Source organism: Adiantum capillus-veneris, chromosome 3 (genome assembly GCF_014529385.1).
Source record: "Adiantum capillus-veneris isolate H3 chromosome 3, ASM1452938v2, whole genome shotgun sequence".
In the NCBI taxonomy this organism is placed as follows: Eukaryota; Viridiplantae; Streptophyta; class Polypodiopsida; order Polypodiales; family Pteridaceae; genus Adiantum; species Adiantum capillus-veneris.
This window is the reverse complement of record NC_140933.1, coordinates 88,343,820-88,356,023: the sequence shown is the minus strand read 5'-3', so window position 1 is coordinate 88,356,023 and position 12,204 is coordinate 88,343,820.

Genomic DNA, 12,204 nt, shown 5'->3' with positions numbered 1-12,204 from the left:
GCACAAGCTCAAAAGAAAGCTGATAAGAAGCCAGAGACAGAGAAAATAGAAACTGACACGAGTCTAGAGACGGTTGAACCAAAGATGGAGGCACCTAATCAACAAACCAAGAGCAAACAGACCAAATGGAAAGCTAGAAAGTCTAAGATGAAAGCACATAGGGAACGAGACTAGAAATCCCTAGTTGAGAAGCTTACCCAAGCTGAAGATAAGATAAGACAACATGAGGAAAGGGTTGCATCTTCTCTTGCAAAGGCATCTCAACCTCCAACAGATGTAGACATGTAGTAGTGTTAGTGTGTATACGCGCTTCACCAGGGGCACTTTTCTCCCACTGGGTTTTTCCCCCTGGACATCTGGTGTGAAAGGACACCTTATCTCTTAGGGTTTCATATAAGCTTTGTAGCTCTGAGTTTGTAAACATTATTATTATTATTATTCCAATACAGAGAGAGAGACTACAGAGATCTCGTACACAAGCTCTGTGTCTTCTCCTTCTCCATCTTCTTCCTACTCTGAGTTGCTGTCTTCCTTCTGTTTCCTGTTTCATCATCTTCAACAATTGGTATCAGAGCGAGGTGATTTCCAGAGCCTCTACTTGCGTTTTCGCGTCCGCGCGCGCAATCGCAGTTTTCAGGCAGTTTTCGGAAAATTTGTTCGTGGGAGCATCCTCGACGTTCCGGGAGTATTCTGAGTAGGTGACCTGGGGTTTTACCCCCCTTTCGAAGCCGTTCGAGCCCTCAGAATTTTGTTCTGAGCAGCGTAGCAGAAGTTACTTTTCGGAGGCGTTTAGATCAAGAGAGTGTGCTTTTTGACAGATTTTCTTCAGGTAAACAGTTCTTTTGGGAAGCAGCTTGTCTTAGCTTTGTGCTGAGATTTTGTGTAGAGTTTTGCTTGCATTGGAGAGGAGATTTGTGAATCTCTTGGAGGTTCTTTTGCTCTCTTGTGTGCATCTACAGTATGGCTCAATCTACGGAGAAAGAGATTTTTGGTGCGTTTACATCCGAAGACAAATTGGATGGTACCAACTATTCTCTTTGGTCTTTTATGGCCAAAAATGTTTTGGTTGGTAAAGGATTGTGGGATTATGTATCTGGAGATGAAGTTCGTCCAGGTAGCATTGCACCTGCCACGCCTGGTCGTGGTGCAGCTGTTGGTGCAGGACCCTCACAAGTCACTCCAGAGCAAAAGAGATGGGATACTAAAGATGCACAGGCTATGGCTGTGATTGCCTTAACCATAAAGAGGACAATCACACCACATATCAGATCTTGCAGAACTTCTGAGGATGCTTGGAACACTCTGCAAGCTATGTTTGGAGGAAGAAACGCTGCCAGAATAGAGTTTTTGAAGAAACAACTTGAAAAAATACAGATGGACGAAGGTGACGATATTGTCGAGCATCTTACAAAAATCAGGGATCTTAAAGAGCAATTGCTTAGCATTGATGAAGTGATTCCAGAGAAGGACTTGGTTTCCAAAACACTCAATTCACTACCACCATCTTATTTGACTTTTCAGACTTCTTTGACTCTGTCTTTGCGAGCTAATCCTGACCCTCTTCATTTTGAAGAGTTAGTGGCTTTGCTATTGCAGGAGGATCAATCACGTAAGAACAAGTCTTTACAGGTGGATGGTATGGATCATGCTCTTGTTGTACAGAACAAAAACAGGGGTAAAGAGAGTGCTCATCACTCCAAGTCTAGTGCAGGACAATCTTCAGAGAAGTCTAAAGGTGATTCCGACAAGTCCAAGAAGAAAGGTAAATGTCACTACTGCAAGAAACCTGGTCACTACATTAGTGAGTGTAAAAAGAGAATTGCTAAAGAAAAGAAGAAAGAGTCAAGTTTGGTTGTTTCAGCTTCTGGTGATTCTTCTACAGCTAAAGAAGAGTCTGCAAACTTTGTGCAGGATTCTTATGCTTTTGTAGTATGTTCAAATTTTTCTGCTTACAGTGTTGACAAGACACAAATGATTTGGTACTTTGATAGTGGTGCATCCAGGCATATTACTTCAAGGAAGGATTTGTTTTGTTCATTGGATGCAGCTCCAGCAGGAAAGAAGGTGACATGTGCAAATAATGCTTCTTATCCAATCAAAGGCGTTGGTAAGATTTTGATTACCATTTCAGATGGTTCAGATTTATGCTTGCCAGATGTCTTATATGTTCCAGGGATCAAGAAGAATTTGTTGTCTGTATCCTCTCTTGCAAAAAATGGTCTTCGGGTCATTTTTGAGGATGACAGATGTGTTGTACGAGATCGAGAGAATGGTTATTCTCTTATCACTACAGGTACGCTGGAAAATGGACTATTTGTGCTAGATCGTTATGAAAAGCAGATTCAGGTATGTATTGCAGAAACAAAGACTCAGGCCATGCAGGATGCTGAGTTGTGGCATGCTAGATTTGGGCATGTTGGTTATGGCAGTTTGATGACTTTACAACGTCATAATATGGTGCATGATTTGTCTTTATTGGAGATGCCACCAAGACATGTATGTGAAGGTTGCGTTCTTGGAAAGATGCACAGATTTGCATTTTCGCAGGATGGTTCAGTTAGAGCGACAAGAAAGTTGCAGCTTGTACACAGTGATGTATGTGGTCCTATGAGGACGCCATCTATAGGAAACAGCCTTTATTTTGTGACCTTCATTGATGACTTTTCCAGGTTTTGTTGGGTGTATCCACTCAAAGCAAAGTCAGATGTGTTTGCAGTTTTTCAACATTATGTCTCCATGGTTGAAAATGAAACAGGTTGCAAAGTACAGACTCTTCGTACCGATCGAGGAGGTGAATACATGTCAGGTGCATTTAAGGATTTTTTGGGAAAGAAAGGCATTAAACACCAATGCACTATGCCATACACACCACAACAGAATGGTGTTGCAGAAAGGAAGAACAGGTCTTTAATGGAGACGGCTAGATGTATGCTCAAGGCTAAGAGTTTGCCTCATAAGCTATGGATGGAGGCAGTTGCTTGTGCAGCACATGTTTTGAACAGGTGTCCTACTCGTGCCTTGAAGACCATTACTGCATATGAAGCTTGGTATGACAAAAAACCTTCAGTCAGTTATCTTCGTGTTTTTGGTTGTCTTGCTTATGCTCACATCCCTCAGCAGTTACGTGGGAAGCTTGATGATAAGGCAATCAAATGTATATTTGTGGGGTACAGTAGTGGAAGTAAAGGTTATAGACTTTACAATCCTGCTACAAACAAGATTTTTGAAAGTCGCGATGTAATTTTTGCAGAAACTACTGCTCAACCTATGGTTGCTTTTGATGTACCTCATATGCAGACACATGATGTATTTGAAGGTTTGCTTCCTTCTTTTGTGGAGAATCAAGAATCACAACAGGTTGATAATCTTGATCAATCTTTTGATCAGCATGTGACACCTCATGATGTAGAGGAAATTGTGCGTGAAGAGCAAAAAGTTCTCAGGGAAGAAAGAACCTTGCCTAAATGGGTTCAGAAAACTTTGCAGGATAGCAAGTTGGATGCACCGTTGCCACGGAAAACACGTGCTGGTACTACTTTTGGCAGAGAGCAAGTAGATTTGGCTTGCTTTAGTACTCTTTGTGATGCAGATGAGCCTGATTCATTTGAACAAGCTTTAGAGTGTGTTCAGTGGAAAGATGCTATGCAGCAAGAAATTGATTCTATTCATAAGAATCATACATGGGATCTAGTGGACTTGCCTACAGGTAAAAAGCCTATTGGTACAAAGTGGGTTTTTAAGGTAAAAAGGAAACAAGATGGTACTGTTGACAGGTACAAAGCAAGGCTTGTGGCAAAAGGCTATGCGCAACAGAAAGGCATAGATTATGATGAAACCTTTGCTCCTACTTCTCGTGCATCCACAGTTAGATCACTAGTTGCAATTGCTGCTCATCATGGTTGGAAAGTGCATCAGTTGGATATCAAAACTGCTTTTTTGAATGGTGATTTGCAGGAAGAAGTTTATGTAAGTCAACCAAGTGGTTTTGTTGTAAAAGGTCAAGAGCAAAAGGTATGTAGATTGCGTAAAGCTTTGTATGGTCTCAAACAGGCTCCAAGAGCATGGTATGAGAAGATACATACTTATTTGATTGGCCAGGGATTTCAAAATAGTCCAACAGAAAGTACTTTGTATGTCAAAAAGAGAGATGGAGTTCTCATTATGCTAACACTTTATGTGGATGATATGCTTCTTACAGGCAATACTGCAGATGAAATTGAAGCGTTTAAAGATGCTTTGAGAAAATCCTTTGAGATGTCTGATCTTGGTTTGCTACATTATTACTTGGGTATTCAGTTTGTGCAATCAGAAGATGGCATATACATGTTGCAGGCAAAATATTTGCATAAAATTTTGGACAAGTTTGGTATGCAAAATTGTAAGCCAATCTCTACACCTGTAGAAACTGGATCAAAGTTGAGCATGCACGATGCTGGAGAACCTTTTGATGTACATACTTATGCAGCAGCGGTTGGTTGCTTGATATATTTGGCAGGCAACACTCGTCCAGACATTCAATTTGGGGTTTCACAAGCAAGCAGATTTATGCACAGCCCAGGCAGATTGACAAGTTGATAAAATCCACCCACATGGGGCACAAATCCTTGAAGGCCTCTGGGGACTCAAAGGCGGTCTAAAAGTGATCCCGCTTAGATTTGATACATATTTTGGAGCATGTTTTAAGTGCAATGGGTTCTGCCACTTTGCTAGAGGCTTCCATCTGAATGGTTCTAGGGGAAGCAAAGAGGATAAAGTTGAATAGGCACAAGGGACCCAACTCAAAGAATCAACATGGATGTTGAAGGTGCAAAGCAAGGACAATGTGAGAGTAGCAGGGATAATGAAGTGCTCAAGCTTGGTAGGATGGCCACTCCCCAAAAGAATTTGATTGTTGAACCAGTTATCAATAGACAAGCCTCACCAAGTCTATAGTTTGCTGCATTCCCTAGTACAAACCTCCCATGTAGCCGCATCAAAAAATTGTCTTGCCCATTGGCACCGGTCTTCTATGGATGAGGACTGGCATCAAGTTTCCATGATTCAGTGCAATCGAGTAAAACATTGGCATGAAGAAACTTCCACCGCAAGGAGAATCTTCCAGATTATCAAGAAGCCCCCATCAATCTAAATAACGTCTTTGAGGTGCTTCAGGATAGAAATATGAAGGGTTCTCTTACCTCAAAGATGTCCACTTCTCATTTGAATGGGGTGGAGGAGGACAACGAAGGAGAGGTGACAAAGTATGGTTCTTCAAATGTGGAGGAGTTTGTCCCACTCTCCCCTTAATGGATGACTTACATATTCAGCCTTGGAATGTGAAAGGCATAAAGTCTATAAAGAAAAGAACTCTTTTCTGGGAGAAGGTCAGAAAATCACCTACAAATTGTTCGCTAATCAAGTGCACCGCCTTGACGCTTCTTATTGCAGGAAGCACGATATAGGGAATAAGTTGGTGCTCTATGGGAATGTCCCTCTGGGTTTTAGTGGGGTGCTCTCCATTTTTGACAGTGATTTGGAGTCACTGGTTGTGTTTAACAGCGTCTTAGGTAGAGTCCTTAGAGTATGGATCAAGTGGGAAGGCCAATCTTTCACCATTAACAACATCTATGCTCCATGTGATGCTAAGGGGAGACCCAAAATCTGGGTGGATCTCAAGGAACAACCTCTTGAAGGTGACTGGTGCATCATCGGAGACTTTAACATGGTTGAATTTTGCAAGGACAAGACGGGATCAGCTAGTTGATTAGTTGATTTTGAAAAATCAAAATGGTAGGCAATCTGTGAGAGATGGGCGTTGCTCAATTTGTGCAATGTAGGTCCATGGAATATCTCTCATGGAAATGACTTACACAAGCCTCCAATATGCTAACAGGGCATCCCGTCTGGATAGATGCTACATCTCCCATCATGCGGATTGGCTTCCCTCATCTGCGATGCTACATGTTGAAAAATCCAAGCGCATGTTAGATCACTTTCCCCCGAAGATTCACATAGCTAGGGCCAATAAAGATGCATCTACCCAGGAGGGAAAGACTAAAAAATTAGTCATGGGTATCTTCTCTTTAAGGACCCTCTCTTTAGGTTTTTAGCTAAGATGGCCCTTTGCAAGCTAAGGTAGGATGTAGGATCCATTGACCCTCAATCTTGGCCCTCTTTGGTACGTAGAAACCAATCACCAATTACACTAGTAGGGCCCAAAGTGAAAAAGACTCAAGAGGATGCAAGCAAGGATTTGAAGGAATAAGTAGAGGAACTAGCCAAAAGAAAGCAATAAAGAAGAGCTCTGTAGGAAGAGCACAAAAGATAGTTGGAGACCAAGGCATGTCTCACTGATTTGCAAGCTGAGGAGATTAATAAGACCAGACTGCTGGTCAGAGATCTTGCCCTAAAACTCAAGTTTGCTAACCAGGCACATTTCTTCAGATCTCTCAAAGTTAAAAGAAGAGCGGACTCTATTATAGCAATTGATAAACAAGAAGGAAAATGTAATAAGAGACCAGATTGCTATGGCCAAGCACATGCTCAACCATATTAGTCAAATTATTGGTCAATTGGAAGTCTACACTCAGGGGATCAAGGAGGCCATAGCCCTTCTACTTGGTATGGTTAAATGACCTACTACCTACTAAACAAAAATCTTTGAAGAGGTCAATCTGTGTCGATGAATATCAGATTGCCTTGCAGGAAATGGGGAATGAAAATTCCCGTAGGTGGAATGGACTAACTGCCAAATTATTCAAAGACTTATGGGAGGGTCTTAAAATCCTGATAGTGAAACTTTCTAATAGAGCTATGCTGGAGGGGCAATTGGATGCCAGCTTGAAAAGAGGGCTGATCAAACCTACTCCCAAGTTGGTATGTTTCTCTTTGTTGAAGCACTGGCGGCCTATCGCCATGATGACAGATGCATTTCAAGATCATTGCTAAATTTATTTCTCTAAGATTGGCTCCAACCTTGAAAATAGAATCATCACTCCCCACTAGCATGGATTCATAAAAGGTAAGTCAATTTATGACAACATCTTGGTTTCCATGGTTGGTATTGAGTACGCTTCTTTAGCCAAGCAAGATTGTGTTCTCCTCTAGCTTGACCTAGATAAGGCTTACAATAGAATCTCATGGTCATACATTGAGGCAGTCATGAAGGCTTTGGGCTTTGGACCCAAAATGTGTTCGATAGTCCACATGTTGGGGGAAGGAAGTTACTATGATCTCCTCTTCAATAATAAGGTATTGGGAGGGTTTGAGGTCAAGCACTTGATCAAGCAAGGGTGCCCCCTTTCCCGGGTGCTTTTGTCTATTGGATCTCACCTGCTAGTGACTTTACTTGAGGACACTATGGTGAAAGGGGAAATTCAAGGTCTTTCACTTCTTGGATGAAAGCAACTGCTTGCTAAGCTCTTTGTAGATGACTCTTTTCTCTTTCTCAAAGCTAAGTCAAAAATGCTAAGAAGAGGCCTTGAGATTGTTCGGCTTTTTTCCCCTACCTCCAGCTCAATGTGCAGTATTGAGAAATCAATACTGAAATCTCTCTTATAAAGCGAGGCCTTTGACCCCTTCGAATGTTCAAGAGAAGTTATAGGCAAGGGCATTGTGTTCAAGCACCTAAGTGCTCACTTGGGGTGGGAAGTACAGATGAGCAGAGATATGATTGGATTTTGACCAAAAAAAAAAAAGAGAAGATAGAAGTTTGTGCTCCTCCCCTTCCATAGTAGAGTCACGGTGATTCATGCTTTCATGATACCATACATTTCATTTGTATCACTATTGCTAAAATTGAAAAAATCCAATTGGAAAGAATTCTTGAAGCCTATCAAGCGGTTTTTATTCAAAAGCAACATGAAAGCCATAACCCCGTGCCAATGTGAGAGATGGGACTGGGTAGCAAGACCTAAGAATCAAGGTGGAATCAAGAGTATTGACCCCATGGTGCACGTAGAAGCTTCGTATTCCAAACTTGTTGTCTCTTTGATGAACCAAAAATAGGAGTGGGCTATCATGGCATGGGATATGATAAATGATGCAAAGCTTGCCGCAAAAGGGGACATATGGAAGAAGGTAACTATGCAGGACAAGATTTTGGCACCTTATTGGACATCCCTCAAGCTTGTTTGGTGGCTACACAGGGGAACTAGCACAAAAGTGTAACAAAGCAACTTCAACTCTGGAATGGGGGGAGAAGTTCACATACTTCAAGGATTCCTCTCTCAATTGGTCCCCTTAGATCTCCAAGGCTTGAAGGGGCTCCTTGGACCCCTTTTGGAGGGAAGTTGCACGGCTGGTGAACAACAAAGAAATCTCTAAAATTTCTCATCTTTGGGATGAAAAAATCTTTTGCTGGAAGGATGTGGAGCTCATGGTGTTACAACATAAGCTGGGGTTATACGAAAGGCTTTTGATTTAGTGGAATCTTGGAAGTGCTGACATCCTCATTTCCACTTGTCTGCGGATCATAAATAGATTGGAGAGCCTCACATTGGCCAAAAGACAAAGTGTTATTTCTTTCCAAGGCCCGGAGTACCTATAATGTGCTGGTGCACAAAGCGGATTGGTTTGCCCCACTCAATAGGATCTCAAAGAAGAAATGGTCAGAAGAACGCTAACAAAAGAGTGTTACTACCATCTAGGAGATTAAAGGGCCTAAATATATAAAGGTATCCATATGGAAGGTACTTTGGATGCAAATCAACTTTGAAAGACCCCCTTCATCTGTTCGGCAAGTGACCTAGTTTGCGGGGACTAGCCACTAGGGTTTGCAAGTGGGTATAAAGGACTTGGAAGATCATCTTCTTTACGGATGACCTGATCTGGGAGGGCGTGGTATCCTAATCTAGGCCGTTTAGGTGTGCACACAAGCTACCACATTCTGCTACCTGAATCATTTTTTGAAGTCTAAGAACCTTTGAGTCTTTGAGATAAAACTAGATGTAGCTCTTTTTTATCATATTGTGAGTTTGAGCATTGAGCTCATACATGTTTTCCATGCAAGAAGAGGGGCAACTTGACAAAGATGATGGGTGCATGGATTGAGATTCTTAGAACACTCAAGAGGGTAGGAGTAAAATCTTTGATTGGTATCCTCTTTCACTCAATACAAGTCTTTGATGGAACCCTAGCCCCTCAAGGCACATGTAGTGCTTCAGGCAATTGTATTCTTGTCGAGCACTCATTATTCATAGAAAGAATTACATCTCATATCACTTATAGTACATAAGGAATCACTTTATAAGTTGCATTTTCAATGTATTGCTTGAAGTCCCTAGTTTTGTAGTAATATTGTCCTCTATGGGCAAGAGACTATTTACCACATTCGCCAATTGCTCCTTCAATTTTTTGCATTTGCATATATGATGATCCCAATTGTCTTCCAACAAGTGATGGTGAGTTACCCCTTTTCATTCAAGATTTGTGCAACGAGTGCATCTTGAGCTCCATGTGAATTTGATAAAGGCCATACATTTCTATTATTGCCTTGACAACTTGCTTGAATCATTGGGTTGTATATGTTGCATGGATATTGAAGATGGCCTCTAGGACATCCCAAGTAGACTTGATGGATGTCTCAAGATCATCAAACATTGTGGGGAGAGATGCGTAGAGCTCTTACCTACGGCTGCAACGCAATAGAAGGCACTGCAATGTGACAATTGGGAAGGGAGTAGGAAGCGCAAGAAGGAGAGAAGTGAGGGCCGTTAGCTCACGTTGTGTTTTCTATTATCCAAAACTTCTATACTTACAAAAATTGTCTTTTATACCTTAGCCAAGGTTTTTGTGGTCAAAACTAATAATTTGGGATCTCTAACTAAATATAGGTTGATTTACAATCTAGAAGCTTGTAGCCCCGGCTCATCAAATACACTGTTTATCTGGTGTTGGACCGGTACGCCGCGACGGATGTCAGCACAGCGAGAACTCACCTAACAAGTAATGTCAGCTAAGGACGAAGCTCGACCCGCAGGCACGTGGAAGCAAGCATAAGGTGTCAACCTACACTCGACCAACTCCTAACTAATTCCTACAGAGGTCTCTACCAATTGTCTAAGTCACAGCCTTCAAGAGTGCAAAAGAGGGAACTTCCTACAACGCTTGCTAGAGCCGAACACCCATCAAACAATTTTGAAACACCATAGAACTTGAAGGAGACCCTACTAATACCTATAGGCCACTCTCCCTAAGGTCTATGAATCAAAATCACGACCCAAAACACCCGGTGCAGAAACACGTAGGATGTCTGGCCGAAATCTGCAGGTCTTCGGTTCCAAAATTTGAAGTGCCTAATGTGTAGTTCTACTCAATGTGAACGCGTGGATATGCTGCAATGCGAAATCGGATAACATATGCTCACCCAAACAACCGATGAAGCTCGTAGAAGGAGCTCCCAGAGCCGGACCGTACGCACGCAATGTTGGTATCGGCGCGTAGCTCTAGTCGGGGCCAACACGCTGCACTTCTCCGCACTCGATTCCAACCACCATAGCACACGTAGCGTCAAGACGAAGCTCACACACTCTCTCTCGTACACCATACGAGAGCTCACTCACAGACTTCAAAACTTGTTTTTTAAATGACAAAGGGTTTTTTTTTCATTAAGGTCAAAAAGTGGTATATATACCTTACAACTTCTCAAACCCTAAAGTTCCAAAATCAACCATCTACTCAATCTAACTATCAAAACTGGGATACAATCTGGAAACTTCTGTAAGTCCCAATATTTACAAGGTGAAAAATCGGGTTTTCCTCAATGAATGAATAATTACAAAAATAATAGTCCGTCGAGTAGTTAGATTCCGTGGGGTGTGTCCAGCTTCTAACATCCCCCCCCTCCTTGTTCATGTCGTCCCCGACATGGCCTGGATCAGTTGCTTCACCTTATGGTTTCCTGCATCTTTAGCAGTGATTCACACCTTGCATGTAGGTTCAGCATTGTTGGGCCAAAGATATCTGTGTGCATGGTGAAGAATCCCATATAAAATGCTTCTTCAAAATCCTGGAGGTGATAGGATGGTAGAAACATAATTCTTTGATACAGCGCATGTATCACCTCCTTGGAAGGCTGACCTGACAGATCGTAAGCACATCTGGATGTATCTTGAAAGAAGAATATGTTGTCGGTCACCTGGCCCGGCTTGAAGGTCTCAAACACTGCTAGGATGGTTCTATAAGGTTAGGTGAGCCAGTGAACAACTTTATGGCGCCCATTAGGGTTTTCACCATGTATTGGACACTTATTCTCTCACCTGCCTTCACACCTGGCAGCTTTGGGTAATTCAGCCAAGTGGGTTGGCTTCTTTGCAGGATTTCTTGTGTCTTCCACGTCCTAACCCTTGGTAGAGGACAAAAGCTGAGGTTGTCTTTGATATGTTTAGGTGCCTCTACCAAGTGGATTAGGTATTGTGGGTACTTGGTAAGCCAAGACTTCCTCCACTTTGGCTAAGAATCGACTATGAGCTTAACTCCTTCTGGCCTTGAGGTGTCTGCATTGTAGAGAGGTTCCATTGGCTCTTCTCTGATTCACTTGTTTATTGTTGTTGCCTCATATTTCAGCAATGGATACGGAAGAGAGGGTTGAAGCCACTCGTGCCTGAGATTGCTGGCGTCGATCTTCTGAATGGTCATAGATTTGAAGACCCTCTGCTCCCATTCCCAGGCTTCCTTTGTGCTTTCTCTTAGCTCTGCCTCTATTGCCTTATGCAACTTTTCCTCCTCTTCTTGTGTTAGATCCTGCGGCTCTTGAGAGGATCCTGCTATGCTTTCCTCTTGAATGGGTGTGTCCACAGGATCTACCACATTTTCGAGGTCGATACCCTCATTGGCGGCTGGCCCTGAGCTTTCTGCCTCTGCCTGTTGCTGGCCTTTTAACTCTTGCCTGAGGAGAGTTTGTTTTTCCACTTCAACTTCTCCGCCCATATTTATGAGGAGGTCATTAAGCTCTGCGTTTACTCTTTCCGCCTCCTTGAGCTTTTTCTTTATGCTTTCCACCTCTTCTTGTAGGGCTTTTTGGCTATCCTCCATTCTTGTTTGCAATGCTATAGAACCTTCAGCCATCATTAATCTCTGCTTTTTCTCGAGAGTCAGCTCCTTCTGAAGTTCTTGCATCTGCTCTTCATATATTTGACTCTCGGAAATGACTTTTTCCGGAGCGTACGAAGCTTCTCCAAATGTTGAGGGATTGTCTTTTTCATTCGAAACCTTCGTAGAAATGCT